The sequence below is a fragment of the Acomys minous genome (assembly GCF_964271855.1).
Source record: "Acomys minous genome assembly, chromosome: 13".
In the NCBI taxonomy this organism is placed as follows: domain Eukaryota; kingdom Metazoa; phylum Chordata; class Mammalia; order Rodentia; family Muridae; genus Acomys; species Acomys minous.
In genome coordinates this window covers 18,811,013-18,828,927 of record NC_140495.1, presented here as the reverse complement: position 1 = coordinate 18,828,927, position 17,915 = coordinate 18,811,013, and the positions used below count along the sequence as shown (strand labels likewise).

The window sequence follows — 17,915 nt, the reverse complement described above, 5'->3', positions numbered from 1 at the left end:
CACCACCTCAAAAACCTTTTCATCACCCCAACAAGAAACCAGTTGGTACTGGGTCTGATGGTGCCTGCCTTTAATCCTAATACTCACGACATCTGAATTTGAGGCCAGCCTAATCTAAAGTGAGTTCCAAGGCGACATAGTGAGAGCTTGTCTTAAAAAGAAGCAAAAACCCAAACAGATCCCCACTGACAGTCAGACCCTGGATCTCCTCACCCACAGAACCTGGCAGTGAGAAATAGACTCTGCTTCTGTGTCTCTGCCTATGTAAGGAACTTTGCCAAATAATGTTCACTGTATGCATATGCGTTTTGTTCACGCATCCACTGAGTGACATTTGTGTTGTTTCTACTTTTTAGCTATTATTCACAACACTGCTATGACATGTGTTTGTGAGCTGTTGTGGGAATGTTTTCATTTATGTGGTAAATACTGGAGGAGCAAAGAGAGTCTTCATTCTTCCTCTTTGTTTTTACACCACCACCTAACACACTCTCTGCACAGAACGTGCCAGTCTATGGCTTGCACCTCCTACCTTTTCCCTAGTTCTCTTCTTAGTCTAAAGGCCAGTTTGTTATCTTTCTAATCCTATTAGTTCACCAACATATCTCTGGAGTCTACCAGAGAGACTGACACAGAACAGTTGCACTGGCAAGCATCTGCCTAAGTGACTGTAATGTGGCAATCCCATGGGCAGCTCTGATGAGCACTTAAAGCCTGATGCAGGGGCAGTCTAACAAGATTTTGTCTTATCTTCTGGAAAAGCACCATTGATTCAGACTCTAAGGAACAACAACACAAAACTAATTTTTGAATCCTTTATTATCAGAAAGAAGAAATTTATCTTACAGCAACTGCCATTTTCTTACTGGTGCATAGCTAGCAAATGAGGTCTGGACAGCTGCTGGGAGCCTTGGATGAGTTGAGTTGGTGAGACCCTCTGTTTGAACTGGTGAGCCCTTGCTTGAGTTGGTGTGACCTTGGTGAGTGGGTGAGGCACTGTTTATTTCTGTATTTTGCATTTGATATAGCTCAAAGAATCAACCAAGATTTATTGAGCCCACTAACACCCCTTCTGAATCATCTGAGGCAGTTACTGCTGAAGAGAAACTGAGATATTATATCTCTAAAGACTCAAAAACAAAAACCACCCTAAACTACACATACGGTAGTTTCCCTCATATATACGCAAACAAACACTGGAGTGATAAAAAGAAAGAAGGGCGGAAAGGTGAGTGGCTGACCCTGAAGAATAGTGTTTGGATTCTGGTCTACTCTGCTGGAAACAGAATGACTGAGTCTGCACCAAAGCCCTATCTTGGGCAATCTGAAAAGGAAGAAAAATGCTTTTGAGGAGAAAGTAGCTGATACCATAAAGTAAAAATGGGAGAAATACTCTAAAGGCCCGATGGCAGGCACACACTGGGAACCAGGCGCTGGGGTGGCTGAAGTCGGCAGATAACAAGACCAGCCTGCCTGCATAGTTTCCAGGTAAGTCAGTGGCACATACCCAGCCCCATCTCAAAACTAAATATTAAGAAATAAAGATATTTTAAATATCAACCTCATAGAACTTACAGCATGAGCCATTTTTAAAAAGACATGATTCCCTAATAAATCCATAAGGGAACAAAGGCAAAAATAATTTTGCAATTAATGACAATGGCTATTAATGAATTCCTACAGAAAACATCAAAAGAATGAATTTATGAGTGTCAGTGACATGGAGGAACCACTTAGGCTCAAGTTGGTCCATACTGTTTGCAAAAGTATAAATTTCAGGAAGGATGAGAACACGCTGAGAGGACTCTGAGGCGAGGACAGACGGGGTCTAATACATGCTATAAAAAAAGAAAAAAAGAAAAGAAGCAAGGAAGGAAGAAAAATAGAAAACAAAAGCTACCAGGAGTGTTTGTTAAAGCACAGCTATATTCCTGATGCAGATTAGCATACTTTCAGAAAAGACCAACAGGCAAGCACTAGACTCCTATCGGTAGGCCCGGAAAGATGGATGGCTCGGGGGTTTAGAACACCATCTGTTCCTGCAGAGGGCATAGTTCAACTCCTAGCACCCAAGCCAGCTCACAATATCTGTCACTCTAGGCCCAAGGCTTCCAGCGCCCTCTTCTGACCTCCGTAGGTACAACACACATAAATAAAACGAGAAAACCATTGAAGTAAATTACTCTAAAAAGTTAAAAATATGATAGCTAGTTTCACAATATCTCATCATTTTCTGGGCAGTATATTAAAAGTAGCAAGTGCTTGTGCTGCTGACCTGTCTTCAAAGCCAATGAAGCAAAGGTGCTCTATATGGAAGGGAACGGCTACTTAGCAGGGAAGGCTTGCCCTTTGGTCATGCTACACTCAGGTAAGTATGTCTGAGTGATAAGGGGGGCAGGAGACAGAGACCCACAAAGTCAAGTACCTTACAAATGACATAATTCACTGCCGGTCTCAGTAGCTATTCAGCCTTAAAATGGAAACCATACTAGTCACTGGATGGTATCTGAAAGCTGGAGATCGTGCTATGGCATGTCCTACACCTAACTGCACAGCGACTCCTACCACACACTCAGCTGTTAGTGACTGGGCTAGGCAGCTACCACACACTGATCAAAGTCTGTTGCCCTGATGGCTCCCATTTTGTTGACAAGAAAACTGAGTGTTGGGGAAATTCAATTACATCCTAGGGTCATACAGCTAATTAAATGGTTGGATCAGACTCTGATCCAGCCTCTTACGTCTTCACTCCATATACTTAATCCAAGCTTTCCTAGATCCCCTCAACTTCAGGAAATCCATTTCCACCATGTAATCGAGTATCACTTGAGAGCATATTCCTGGGATAATCGAAAACTTATTTCAATTATTATATTTTCTTGAAAAGAATCAAACCCCTGTTTGAAATAACTTTCGAAACTATAGAGTCAGAGAAACAAATGACCCCAGTACATGCAGGTCAAAACTCCAAAGCAGAAATACTCCATCACCTATGAGTAAAGCCTAGGGAGCACTTCCACTTTTTGCAAAGGTTCCAAACAAACAGGTGACAGCAACCTATCAGAGCATGACTTCAGGGACTCTTCAAGGAGAGTTCAGAAAGAGTACTTTAGCTAAGAGTACTTGAGCCTTTAAAAAATACCCAGACTAGCCTCCGTCTGAGGCTGGGACTCACTTCCCAGCAGGATGACATTAAGCTTTCTAAATTTCCAAGTTTATTTATGCTATCAGGAAATTTTCTATTTTTTAAAAAGACATTTTATCCAATGAATAATAGGTGTCTTCAAAACTGCATTAACTCTTTCAGACCCTGAGCATACTTCTAAACAGAAAACTCACAAAATATGGTAATATCGCCAGGCATGGTGGTGCACGCCTTTAATCCCAGCACTTGGGAGGCAGAGGCAGGCGGATCTCTGTGAGTTCGAGGCCAGCCAGGTTTACAAAGTGAGTACAGGACAGCCAGCACTAAAGAGAAATTCTGTTTCCAAATAAATTAAATAAATAAAATTAAATTAAAATATGGTAATATCAATTCACGAAAAGCAGCAAACACAGCCAGTTATGGTGGCATGCAGATGCTACCAACACTGCGGAAGCTGTGGCAGCATGATCAGCATAAGTTTGACACTAGCTTGGGCTACCTATTTAGTTCCAGGCCAGGCCTGAAGAAAGAGAAGACAAGTATAGAGATGTGTTGACGGTACACTATCCAGGGGCAGAGCTGGAAAACTTCAAGCCAACCACAGAAATCACATGGTAGCAAGTCTGGGGATGCTTGGAACACAGTGGTCAGATGATTTATCTGCAGCTATTGTGCTTTAAATGCACCACTCCAGATGCACGAGATGACTCTTTTCTGCACTCTATTTTCTCCTACTTCCAAGTATCTCCTGGCCCCTGTGTGCATCAAGACATTGGGGGAAGATACTGCATGGTTCTCCTCTATTTTTTATTAATCCCCACCCTTCTACAATTCAATGCAGAGCAACTCAACCTGTCCTGCTGGCTCAGTTACCTTAGTTAACTAGGGTCTGAAAATATTAGGTAGAATAACCCTGAAACAAACAATTCACAAGTTTTAAATTGCACACTGTCTCAGTCATGTGATGAGATCTCCTAACTCCCTCTGTGCTGCTAATCCATGCTGAGCATGCTAAGTGGGGACAGGAGTCCTGGCAGCCTCTGCTTCCCAGGCAGCCTGTTACAGTGTGGCAGGGCGCTATTAGGTAACCCCTGTTTTACTTCACAGTGGACCCAGCACCCAGGAGCAGAGATGCTAGCAATGTTGTGGATATTCGGAAAAGCACCGGCTCCCTCCCTCCAGGGAGAGGGTAATGTTCTCATTAAGGAAAGGGAAAGTGTACAACAAGGATACTAGTACCTCTGCTGAAACCTTCCACCCAAAGCCCCTGAAGGAAACATCATGAGTTTTGCTACCATATCAATTTCAAAAGCCACGGTCACACTGATAAGTGATTAGGTGTGATTAAAAAAAAAAAAAAAAGTATTGTATGCATGTGTGTGTATGCATAGGAAAACAGCAGCCGGAACTGCTTTACGGCTCACTAGGTGTCTAGGAACCTATCCCCAGTGGACGAGGGAATTGTGTGTATCACCTAGAATTTCTGATTTCAAAAGTATGATGTTCTGTGGGTTTAATCAGCATTCATATGTTTTGCTTAACCATCTGTGAACTTCTGAGGGAAAAAAGAAATTTCTTGAACAATTTTAATGTCCAGGCATTATCTTGTCTCTATTTTTAATAAGCTCTGAAAAGTTTAAATCTAATTGTCAATGGTAAAAACACTTAAGCAGCCATCATTCTTTATTATTCATGAAGAAAACTGCAGAACAGAGGCTGAAGCATCGAGCAGGCAATGCCACATGCTATAAATACCTGCCCCACTAGAAAGATGACTAAACAGTAGAATGGGACCCTGTCTTGGCAGCCTTCCCCTAGGGCCTCTTGCTAAAACTATCAGCTAAATTCCTTCCTGCAAGAATGCCCCATCTCAAATCCCAAGGCTTACCCTTGTTTTTCAGTAAGGCTGAAAAGCTTATTTGCATGCCCCCTGTAACTAAACTGCGCTGCCTCTGCCAGCCAGCACTCCACTGACCCCGACAGGTCAGCACCAATGTTATCCACCCTATACCCTGGTAGTATATCACTATTAGAATCTTTTTGTAACACCTCAGGTTATTCTTTTCATAGAAATGTAATAAAGGTTAAAAGGTCTAATTTAAGCTTGGCAGGCATGGTAGTGTGTGTTTATAATCCTGGAACTTGGGAAGCCGAGGCAGGAGAATGAGTCTGAATTAAGTAAAAGAAAGAAAGAAAGAAAGAAAGAAAGAAAGAAAGAAAGAAAGAAAGAAAGAAAGAAAGAAAGAAAGAATCAAATAGCAGGACTCTGCCTCAAAACAAAACAAAATCAAAAGGATTGGGCTGTCCTCTGGGTCAGTTCATGCCCTAAGTTCAATGCGCATGATGTTTTGGCTGGAATCACTCTTCTCAATGAATTCTATGCTTTGTGCTTTCGAATAACACAGCCCTACACTTTAATTTATTACTGGCAGTAATGCTGGCACCCATTTACAATCATTTATGAATAAAATTATAATGGTCTTGAGACGATACATGACTTTCACACACACATGGGGGGGAAGGGGGGGAATATCTGGGTCCACTGAGCAGGCCCTACATCAAGCTGACACTGAACAAAGGCAGGATGAAGTGATCAACGCAGGCATAGCCTGAAGCAGACTACAATCAGACTAAGTGGAAAAGGCTGCATGCACAGCAAAATTAAGCACATGTGCATGACTTGTGTTAAATAAACTCAAAGGACTAAGTAGCTAAGGATAAGTGAGTGCATTAAAAATATAATTAATGAAAGAAGGAGTTGGAGTAAAAAGGTTTTTTACCTCTTGAAAATATGTATTTTGCACAACCATCTAATATAATTCTTATATAAACAAGACAATTTGGAATGATCAGGGAAGAGATTAATTTTCTCATTTTGAATCTATGAAATCTAAGTATAGAATTTACTCTCAGGTAATGAGTTAAAAGCACGGGTTTGTGCCCGGCAGTGGTGGCGCACAACCTTTAATCCCAGCATTCAGGAGGCAAAGGCAGGCAGAAGATAGCTGTGAGTTTGAGGCCAGCCTGGTCTACAAAGTGAGTCTAGGACAGCCAAGGCTACACAGAGAAACCCTGACTCGGGGGGGAAAAAAAAGCACATGGGTTTGTTCTGAAAACTAAGATGGACTGATGGCTGGAAAGAGAGAACTGTGATACCGCAGTGACAGTACGATATTACCTGCAACATGCTGGAGAGAGGCATGACAGTGTCTGACATGAAGCTTGTCCAGCTTGGCCGTCCATGACAGGTCTCCAGTGTGCTCAGGAAAAGCTGCGAGTCTGCCTTACTTATTGAGGAAGTTTCCCTACACTGGAGTCACTGTTCACCACTGCCCAGGAAACACATCTAACATGGCAGACAGTCACAGCACTGACGTGTGTTTGCAAAGGTGAAACTTGAGTTTATCTCTGAGCATGGCAGGGTTCTACTAACACCCAGGGAGCAATTAACTAAAGGGAGACTCCCAGACACTGCCTTCTTAAAAATCTAAATTTCACAACTGGATTTGAAATCTATATAAATCATATTATGATCTTAGTACTGTTTCAAACAAAGGGTTAAAAAGTAACTAAAGAACATTAATTTTTTACCCAGATTAAAAAGCTACATCTAAATTGTTTTAGATAAAATGTGCTGTATCTGAGGAAACCTGCCTCCTGAACTTTAACCCTGGCTTTAGTTTTTCTGTTGGTGTTTGTTTTGTTTTTAGTCAGGGTCTCATTAAGTTACCTAGGCTGCCTTTAAACTCTCTGAATCAGGTGATCTTCCAGCCTCAGCCACCGCCATAGCTGGGTCATAAAGTCCTGCACCCAGGTCATTAAAATTTTTTTCTATTTTAATGTATGACTAAGTACAAGTTAAAGTACTTTCTTCAGAAAGAACAAATCAGTGTGTGTAACATATACATCTACAATAACCTTAAAATAGCAAGAAACAGATGACAGTGATTTCAGCATACCCTACCTAACACCCCTTAACTTGAAGAGCTTGAATCCCCAGAGAAAAATGCTGTCACAAAATAGGGAAGCAAGCAATGTCTGACTGACACTCTCCTACCACAGTAACTGTCCAGAAGTTACAGTATGGTACAGTAATATTTGCCACATCAATATTATTAATTGTAGGTCTGCCCCATTCTTTCTTAAAAAGTCAAAGTGACTAGAATTTTTTTCATGAAATAAAGGGCAGATTAAGATACAACCCCTAAATCTGAAGACACACTCTAAGTTTGATCTCAATGGGGGAGGTAGTGGGCAGAGCAGTTAATTGTGTGTGTCGGTGCACAAGTGCATGTGTGGAGACCAAGGTCAATCTCTAGTCTTAGTCAGGAACTGACCTTTTTAGAATTGAGACAAGGTTTCTCAGTGGCCTGGAACTCACAGGGTACTCTAAGCTGCTTTCTGAGTAATCGCAGGGGCCCACTTGTCTCCACCTCGCCCTCGCCAGCGCTGAGATGATAGGAGCTAGCATACCTGGCTTTTTAAAATGGGCTCTGGGTTTTGAACTTGGGATCTCATGCAGTGCTGAGCAGCCTCCGAATCTCACCACAGCAGTCAATTTTATTGTCTTTCCTATTCAGCAATATAAATTAAATGATGAGCGGGGAGAGATCTATTTTAATCATGCGTATGTTGACTCCAGCGGGGGCATCTATCTCTTCTATTTTAATCATGCATGTTGATTCTATCTAAGAGAACACTTTTCATTTCTAGATAGATTTATCTATTATTTTAAAAATTAATTTTTTCATGGAAGATGCATTGTGACTTTGCCCTTTCCAAAACTGAAAAATGTATTTCATCTGAAAGAATATTCATCTTCTCTAATGTGTATTCAATTCTTTTCAAATCTGTGCTACTAATCATTTATGTATTCTAGTTCCTATATATTTTTCAGACTTTCATCATTTCTATTTCATTGTATCTCAAGGCAGAATCTTGCTTTTGCATGACCACCACTCTTTAGATGGGCAAGCTCTTCTTTAGCTCGGATAGCAGGTACTTCAAAGTTTAGCTCTACCATGCTAAGGCAGCCCTAGTGGGCAACAGACCCCTGGCTATGTTCCCTTTACCAACAGGGGCTAAATTCCCTAACCCTGCAGCAAACACAGTTTGAGTTACATTTTACAGTTAGCACCCCATACCTAATAAACACTATTAAAGCACAGGCAGTTTAAGTGGCAAAAATTTCTCTCTTACCCTAATAAGCAACAGAAACACAATTTTCAAGTTTGTTCTTTCTGAAATGCTTTTATTATTTCTACTTCTGCCATGGAGTTTATAACTACACAACACCTCTAAATTGTCTTTAAAGAGGAATAATAAAGTCAGCGACTTAAAGGTGTGAGGGAAATGTGACTTATCTGCTCTAAGATTTGATAAATATTCAAAATACATTCTGAATCCTGACTACAAGTTTGAGGGAGAGGAATTAATCCTACAGCAAAAATACCAAAGGAACACAAGTCAGAAATGCCTGTAAAAGTCTACCTTTCACTTAGTATTAGAGTTGGTATTAAGTAAGCCTGTTCCATGCAAACCTGAGCAGTTTAGGGTCTGGTAACTACAGCTAAAGGCAGAGAGCATGAGAGGCTCACTGTCCACTGCTATAGGTACATTGCTCCAGAGGAAAAATGTGTTGAAAATATTGGTTAAAAATTTGAACTAAGCTGGGGATGGTGGTACACGCCTTTAATCCCAGCACTCGGGAGGCAGGGGCAGGCAAATCTATGTGAGTTCGAGGCCAGCCTCGGCTACAAATGAGTCCGGACAGCCAGGGATCTGTTAAACAGAGAAACCCTGTCTCAAAAAACCAAAAAGGGGGAAAAACTGAACTAGGGGCAAGAGAAATAGCTTAGTGGTTAAGAGAATGATCATCTAGGACAGCGCTTCCCCCAACTATAAACTTATTTCCGTTGCTACTTGTAACTAATTTTGTTACTGTTATGAATCGTGACATAGTATCTGTGCTTTCTGGATGGTCTTAGGTGATCCCTGTGAAAGGAGTTTGACTCTCAAAGAGGTTGAGACCCACAGGTTGAGACCCCTTGCACCCATATTAAGGCACTCACAACTGTCTTAAACTTCAAATCCAGGGTCTCTAATACTCTCTAGGGGCGCTTCCAGTCACAAGTGCGCCTATACAGTCACAGACACACACAGATTGAAAAACCTGTCCTCAATGTCCAAGTGCTCATTTGCATAGGGGAAAACCTATTTATAATAAGCTAGCCCCACAAATGAATTCAATTTAAATGTAAAACACAATATATATTCTACAGGGCTTAACGTACATCAATTTCCCAGCACTGCAGCTACTATAAATTGAGATATATTTACCTTGTTCAGTTCGGAAAACAGTGCTAACAGTGATTCCACTTGTGATATTTGAGTCACCAAGATGACAAATTTGTACCCATCCATGTTTCTGTCACAAACTGATTCCATGCAAAGGTGCGTATCGCTGACAATGTCACTGCTTACTGTGGTATGGCCATGCTTATTTGCATATTGAAATGTGTATAGTCAGTTCTGCTACAAATGTATTAACTTATCCTAACACGGTTGGCACGATTCAGAAGTAGAGTGTCTGCCTAGCATATTCCAAACACTTGGAGGAGTATGATTCCAATTTCACATCTGCTCATGTGCTATTTCAGAAACCACTGGGAAACATATGGTGGACGTAGAGAACTAGTCAGCTGAACAGAGCTACTTCGGAATTCTCAAACCATCACATACACATTACAAACCAACAAACTACAGTTCATGGGTCCAGCACACCATACAACTTTACATCCCATCTCATTTCCATTTCCTTCCAGAACGTCACAGCAACTCCATACAACGTGACCCTGTCCAATGCTCACGTCCACAAGCAACTAACAAAATAAAATGCCCGAGCACTGCTGTGCACCCAACAGTGCTGCTTCCAAGTTCCCACTGCTTTAGAAGTGTTCCTGTAAAGCCCGCCAGTCCTTTGGCCCTAACCTCTTTTTCACAAACGTCCTGCTCTTATTCAGTATTATATAGCAAAGTGATTTTGGGAAAGCACACGGCATTATATTTTAGCATAAGTGCTTTCTGGCTGTACAGACCACTAGAGATGTCTGCTTATTTTCTTAATGTGCAGTGTGCTGTATCACTTGTTAGCCATATGTATATATAATTTTTCTTTTATGAATATTTTTGGTTTTCTATCTAAAAACTAAAGTTCTAACAGATGTTTCCCAGTTTTCCAGAAAATTTTTAGTTTTAATTTTTACAAATAGGTCTATTTTTGTGAAGAATTTGCCTGTAATAATTAATATACCATAAAGTCAGTGCTATTCATTACTGTAGTTAATTCAGTTATCTTTTGGTTTCATGGTATATTTTTCTCATTCCTTTTATTTTTAAGCTATCTTTTAGAGAGGGGTTCTTGCAAACTACACATCTCTGTTTATATATCTTATAGACAATATATGTGCATGTGGATACAATTGTATGTGTCTGTGTATACTTGAAATATGCATTGACTCTAAGAGCTTTGACCGCTCAGCCTTGAAATAATTCATAGTTTCCTATTTTCAGAATCTCTCCATCATTTGTATGACTGCCTGATCTTCTAATTTCACACGCTATAAGTGAAATACACTGCTGTTTTCCCTTACAAAATCTGACAGAACAACTTAAAAACTTTTCTCTCTGTAGAGACTCATTTCACATATTAATGTGGAAAAAAAAACCTGTTGTTTCCAAATAATCCTCCTCCTCCTCCTCCTCCTCCTCCTCCTCCTCCTCTTCTTCTTCTTCTTCTTTCAAGACAGGGTTTCTCTGTGTAGCCCCGGCTGTCCTGGAACTCACACTATAGACCAGCCTGTCCCCAAACTCAAAGATCCTCCTGTCTCTGCCTCCCAAGTGCTAGGATTAAAAGTGTGCGCCACCACAGCCTGGCCACGCAAACTCTTTTTTAAATTTTATGTTTATTGTTAAATGTATGCGTCTATGTGTCTATTTGCAAGCAGATGTAGGTACTGAGACCAGAAGAGGGAGCGGGTTACAGGTGGCTGCAGCCTAGCCTGAGTACTGGAACTAAACTCAGGTCTCCAAAAAGAACAAATTCTATTATCCACCGAACTGTCTCTCCATCTCCTATTTCCAAATCTTTGGATGTGTTTCCATCAGTGTTTCGGATGCGAATGGGCAATCTGTACGGACATGCATACAGGTTTGCTCTTTTCTCCGCGGCGGGGACAAGTCAGGTGAGCCCGGAAGGCGTGCTATGTCTCTGCTGTGCTTTTCATTCTAGCACTTCCGCCCTAGTCCTTCAGCTCCCATGTTTCTGAAATTACCCATCTCACCCAGCATTTGACAACTTTTCTGTTTCAGAAATTAACGGTCACTTGAAATTCTTCATTGACCTACATCAATCTGAGTGTAGCTATGATAATTGCTCTCTTAGGAATTTCTTTTTTTTTTTTCTTTTAGTTTTTCATCTGCTTTTTGTTTCACTGAAAGCTGGACATATATGCAGTAGTGGAAACAAAGGTGAATGATTTTGTGGCTGAAATGAGTACCCGTTTTCTTTGTCAGGCTGAGTGCAGACTCTACATTAACCTATTTAGGAGCTGAGCTGGTTCACGCCCTTGCAACAGTTAACCTTCGGACACCACTGGCTTCATTCTTTTGCAGAATGTGTCTCTGTGGTGGGAGGTGATTTAGAGAAATGTCTATCTGACTTTGCGTTGTGCTTTTGTGTAACCTTGTGTTTTTCCTTGCAGTATTCTGTGATCGTGGTGACTTAGTGCGGTGCAGGAGATTAAATATCAGCCTGAATCATATGTTATGTCACAGGTCAGGAGTATGTCCTCTTGAGTCTTATGACTGTCCCTCAACTCCACTGTGGAGTTCAGGACCCCATCCCCTAGATATTCTTGCCTTCTCCATATTCCCCTAAGCTCAATATATTTATTATCAGTAGTGTGGGTAATGTGACCCCCACACCTTGTTAGCCGAGGAGCAAAAGAATTAGAGCAATTTCCTGGCCTTCTTAAAAGTTCTGCTGCTATTCCCCTCGCCCGAGTCTGAGGAAAAAACTCTCAGCAAGGCCTTTTCCCATCTTTCCTAGGAGCACACCCGGTGGAATTTGTGTATAAACAGCTTCTAAGTTGGCACACTGGCTTTCATCCATTTTTCAACTGTTCTAGCTGAACTCTTAACCATTGCCGAAAAGTCCTCCTCTAGTTTTCACTCCTCCCCTCCCAACTCCTCCTTCAAGTCTGAGCTAGTGGTTTTCTGTGTCCTCAGTTCTCGAAAGTGGTCTTTGAAGTGATCAACTCGTCTAGTTTTTTTCCCCTGCTGTAAAGATACAAGCAAAGCTTTCTCTCTTAGAATCAAAGATAAGTGGTATAAACAAGTTCAGGGCAGCAAAGAGTATGTTAACAATTATTTTATATAAAAGGACTGTGGAAAAGATTAAAAAGCCTCCCAACAAGCCTAGCCACCTGAGCTCAATCCTCCTGCCCCACATGACAAAAGAGACAACCACTACAGCTAACTACCTGAGTTCAATCTTCACGAAGAACAGAAACATGCCTGCAAGTGACCTCTGACCTCCACACATGCTATGGGCACACAAACACAAAAAAATACAAACAATATTTAAGTGCAAGAAAATCATGTTGATATGTGAAAACAAAGACAAAGCATAACAAACTAAAGCTGCACCTTATTAACCACCGCCAGACATTAGACATTTGACCAAAGCCTTAGCAATACATAAAACTAGGCTGCCTTTCAGTTTCAAACCTTGTTTATACTTCCCTAACATTAAGGACCTCAGAGAAGCAAGAGAAAAATCCACAACCGAAACCTCAAATTCACACGTGTAATTACACCTGCTAGAGGAACTCAACTTGGGTATAACGCCCCCTTTTTTATTTCAACTCCAATTCAGTAGCTATTGGGAACCAGATTCTACTATTAACCTTTCTTCTAAGTTTAACAAGAACAGATTATTATGTCTACGTGGGCAACCAAATTCTTGCAAATAATTCATGCTTTTCAACAGTGCATAACTTTTTTTTTACTGAAGACATTCATGTTTTAGTACATTTTTACCTTAAAAACTTGAGTTGTCTGCAACCAGGCTTGCTACGTATAATAGCTTCTCTCAGGGGAATACAAATGCTGGTATGGTTCAGGACTCTAGTTTTAAGGTCCCTATTTCTTAACTCTTGACTCCTCTTTTCCATCTTTAATTTGTTGTACTTCCTTTTTAAAACAAACGTAAAAGCAGTGCTTTCTCAACTAGGACTTGCAGTCCCTGAATTAAGTAATAGCCCGAGCCATCATTTTCAATAGAGTGGCTTAAACATTGTTTCACATTGTATATGAACATTAAAAGAGTTATATGCCGTTTAAGTTAAGTTAAACAATGAAGCACTAGAAACAAAATAAACAGCTTAGAATAAAAGGGAAAAGCAGATGGGAAAGCGAGACATCATTCCTTTGTGAGTTCATCTGTTAGGGGGCGAATTTTATTTACATTATCCCTTCGCCAAGTGATTAGGAGGAGAACGGTTTCGAGATAAGAGTGGTTAATTTTGCATCCTACAAGAAAAGGCATGCGGGTGTACTCGGAACAGCCACTTCACTGAGCGTCCAAGTCCTGCTTCACGTACACCAAAGGCCGCGTGTTCAGAGGGTGAAATCACAGCCCAGCACCGGCAACAGTGACCGGGCCAGGCTACCTGCATGAAGGAAAAGCCTTGGGGGAAAACTTGGTGTTTGATAAAGAGCCTGAAGAAGAGCAGCTGCTCCTCCTTTTCCCATCAAATCGAAATAGAGCTGAGAGGAAAAGGGGGAGGAGGGGGGAAGTCAAGTGAGTCTTCACGGGACCCCAAAGGAAGGAAAGAGGATCCCTGACCCAAGGAAACCGGAGGCGCCGGCATCCCAGGAGGGAATCCCGAGGGCGGAGCCCACAGGGGAAGGAGGAGTGGAGTCAAGTCAGGGAGAGTTACCAAACAGAAGTGGGGTATACAGGACAGCGATGGGAGAAGGAGAAGACTGCCGGGCAGGGAGAGGGGTGGGGCTGCCAGGGCAGTGCCCAGGGCAAATGTCACTCAGAGCCGGGGGAGGGGAGGGTCCGAGAGCAGGAACCCCGGGCAGGCGAGCCACCCTGCCGCTTGCTTTAGCAGCTTCGGGCCGCAGCAGCTTCTTAACGGCGCTCTCCCAGTGCTCCCTGCCCGGAGTCCCCCGGGTCCCCGCGGGTGGAAAGCGGCATCGCAGAAACCTAGAGCCGGAGACAGCTTTACCTTCGCAGGAGGCTGGAGGCGCTCCAGCCCGAGCTCCGCCCGCCGCCGGCTCCACGTCTTGAGCGGGATGAGGCGCCGCTGGCCCCTGACCCCTCTCGCTTTCCCTTTCCCCGCCTGGGCCAGTTGCCGCGGGTTCCTGCGCCGCGGCCCCCACCCCTCCGCTCCTCCCTCCGCCTCTCAGAGGCTCGCTCTGGACGCCGCCATCTTCGCCCAGGCTGCGAGCGCTGCACACCAACGCGCCTGCGTGGCCGCCGCCCCGGCTGTCACGAGACCAAATCAGCTGACCCCCGGCGCTTCCGCCTTGCGCCCCGCCCTCGGGAGCGCATTTCTCCCCCCCTCCCCCTTTCCCTTCCGGGAAATGCTGCGTGCGTGCCGCCCGCGTGCGGCCTCTCCGGAAGTACGCGTGCGCAGAGCGAAAAGGCTGGGCCAAGAGGTCCCTAGGCCAAGCAGGGGGGCGAGGCGGCACGACCCCCTGGCGTGTCCCGGGAGGCCACGCCCCCCCTGGACCGGGCGCGCGTGCGTGGGGCCACGCCCCTCATTCTGTAACTTGCAGGCACTGGGCTGCCTTAATTCTACACCGGAGCGTCCGTGCAGCTCAGCCCTAGATTTCAGGGTCCTGGCATGTCCACGCAGCTATTGGAGGAAGCCTCAGTGCACATCTTCGGTTTAGCAGTATTGGGAGCCTGAAGGTTTTACTTGCTATTGATTCACCCAGATCCACACCTGAGCCGGGGGGGAGGGGGAAGGGTTTAAATTTTTGAGTGATCTGTGAGATAGATGATGGATACCCAAAGCCTCAGAGGTCAAAGACCTTCGCTGGTAGAGTGCTGGACAGGGTAACACTGCTGCCATCGTTGTCCTCTGCTCCCTAACCCTCAGCTGTCTGAGGTAGGGACTAGCCTCCATCTTCTCATAAACTGAGGTGTAGTTCCTAGCTAGTAGACTTAGTGTTTGAGCTCAAGTATGCTGACTCAAGAACTTAGAGCAAGACTGTATCAGAGCGATGGCAATTGTCTCGGATATATTTAAGAAAGTGTCAGTGGTTCTGTGAGGAAGAAAAAAAACTTTTAAAATGAAGACGACTCATGTGGACACCCAGTTCTAGGTTTAAAGGCTTCTGGCAAGCTCAATATTCCTTTTGGAATATTGGAATTCCTTGGAATTGTAATTCTCGGGGACCCCCATCTGTAGTTGGCTCGTTTTATTGATGGCGGTTATGGCATGAAAAACATGTAAAGTGATTTTTATAGACTTTGCGTCTTGACCGGTTGACCCATTCTGTTACCGGAGACTATTGCATTTTTCCTTAGGTAGGCTTTCCCATACTGGGCCAGTAAAATAAAGGGTGCATGAGCAACCAGAAGTGGCTGTTTGGAAAGAGGAGACTTCTATTTGTAGTAGAGTGGGAAGGGACAAGAAAAGAGAAACAAGAAGGCTGAGTTAAGGGGCCTTCTTGGCTTATCTCATGGGAATAAAAGTGTGCTTCTGTGGCTTTTTAATATGTTACAGAGCCTTAGACTAGTGCCAGAAGTAGATGTGAGGTGCACTATTTCTGTTGGCTAGAGAAGCCGACCCAGAGTGACCAGCTGACTAATTCAAGGTAAGCTTCACCCAAAAGGATGAGCCAAGATTTGGCCACAGAGAGTGTAACACGAAGGCCATCAAACTACTACTAAACCCTTGACAGTGCCTCTCTGTTTAATAATTGGAACCAACTAAACGGATTCTCAGAGTTGAAAGGAGCTTAGGTAACATGGACTGCCTCCCTCTCCTGGAGTGGAAAATTCCCTGTCTCTGAAGACAGCTTGAAGTTGAGAAACCTTGTGTTCTTCCAACAAGCTTTCTCTTGCAGGAATAGTTTCGGGGGGTTGGTTGGTTGTCTTTGCTGTTCTTTTGCCCTGTCCCTCCCCTGCCTGTGTCACAGCCTTCCCGTATCTGCCAGTACACCTGCCTGTATCATCTTGTCCCGTCCTCACCTGTGTTTTCACCTATCTTTCACAGATGCACCCAGCCTCTGCTCACCTTCCTGATTTCCCTTAATTAGCCTTACATAAATTTGTCTCTCTTCTTAAGATGTTAGAACTAGTGACAAGAATTAGGGCCAGTAGGAGGACTTGGCTTGTCTTTCCCTAGACTTCTACTAAGTCACTTTGTTCGCCACTCCCTAAACTTTTTGAAACGGGGTGTCAAATTCAAGGTAGACCTTCAAACTTCTCTCTCTGTGTTTATCTTTTTTTTTTTTTTAATTCAAAGCCCAAGATTGCGAACACTTTTTCGTAGTGCGCGCCTATCAAATTTTCAGTCCAAATTGTGTGATATAATATTTCAAAGCTTTTACCATACACACCTCACCGCCTTCTAGACAGCAGTAATTTTAATCTGTGCTCTAAATTGACATTCAATACAGGAGAGGTTCAAGATCTTAAATGACCCACATGGCAAGGCCTGTTTATTGCATTTCCCTGGCACTGCTGAAATGACCTTCCTAATTATCTCAATGCCCAGACCCAAAATAACCACTAGGAACTCTATACCATGCAGCAGTCTTTTGAGCCATATGTTGTTTGTCCACTGCTTGGCTTTGTTTTGTTTGGCCATTTGTGGCATGGCCTTGCTTTGTATCCAGGCCAGCCTTGAATTCTCAATCCTCCTCTCGAAGTGTTCGGAGTTGTGTGGGTTTAGTTTATTAACGATGGTATTAGATGTATGAGTGATTTGCCCAGGTGTGTGCACCTGCACCACTTGCGTGTGTGGTGTGTGCAGAGGCCAGAGGTGTGCCTGGGAGCTAGAGTTAGGAGTGGTTTTGAGCCACAGTGTGAGTGCTAGGAATGGAGTCCAGCCCCTTTGCAAGAACAGCAACTGCTTTAAACTGTTAAGCCATCTCTCCAGCTCCTGGAATGCTTTACAGATTATAGACGTTCATCACCACACCCAGATTTTTTTTTAATACATTAACCACCATCCCTATGTAGCTACTGAACATGAAATAAAATTAATTTGAAAAATGCAAAGTAGCACATGAATAATTTTTCGTTGGTTATATGTGTGACGGAATAAGAAGTATCCCCATAGTCTTAGCATTTGAACATTTGGTCCCCAGTTGGTGGCAGTGTTTGGGGAGGTTTAAGGAGGTGTGGTCTTGCCACAGGAAGTGTGTCACTGGCAGCAGGCTTGGAGAGTGAAAATCCACCCTTCTGGTTTGCTCTCTGCTACTTGTGCGCGGTAAAGGGTGTGAGCTCTCAGCACCTTGCAAGCGCTGCTGCTCGCTGCGTGTTGCCATGCTCTCCTGTGCCGGCGGCCCTTGATTCCTTTAGAACCATAAGCCCAAACAAGCTCTTTGTTCCATGTGTTGCCTTGGTTATGTTGTTCTAGCACAGCAACAGAAAGATGACGAATACAGCATATTTAACAAAATATTATTTGTTAGCACAGTTAAACATCTCTTATCAGAAAATCTGAAGTCCAAAATTGTA

The 17,915-nt window shown here is 43.2% G+C and overlaps 1 protein-coding gene across 2 annotated transcripts in view; it reads right to left on the bottom strand.

The window, feature by feature from the left end:
* DNAJC13 (DnaJ heat shock protein family (Hsp40) member C13) overlaps window positions 1-14,709 on the bottom strand; it is a 103,279-nt gene extending 88,570 nt beyond the window's left edge. The window contains exon 1 of one of the 2 annotated variants that reach the window (XR_014773444.1): window positions 14,443-14,709. The gene's annotated coding sequence lies outside the window, so the exon portion shown is untranslated. The remainder of the gene's footprint in view (window positions 1-14,442) is intronic. The other variant, XM_084751883.1, reaches the window with a different exon arrangement.
* Window positions 14,710-17,915: the final 3,206 nt, after the last annotated feature.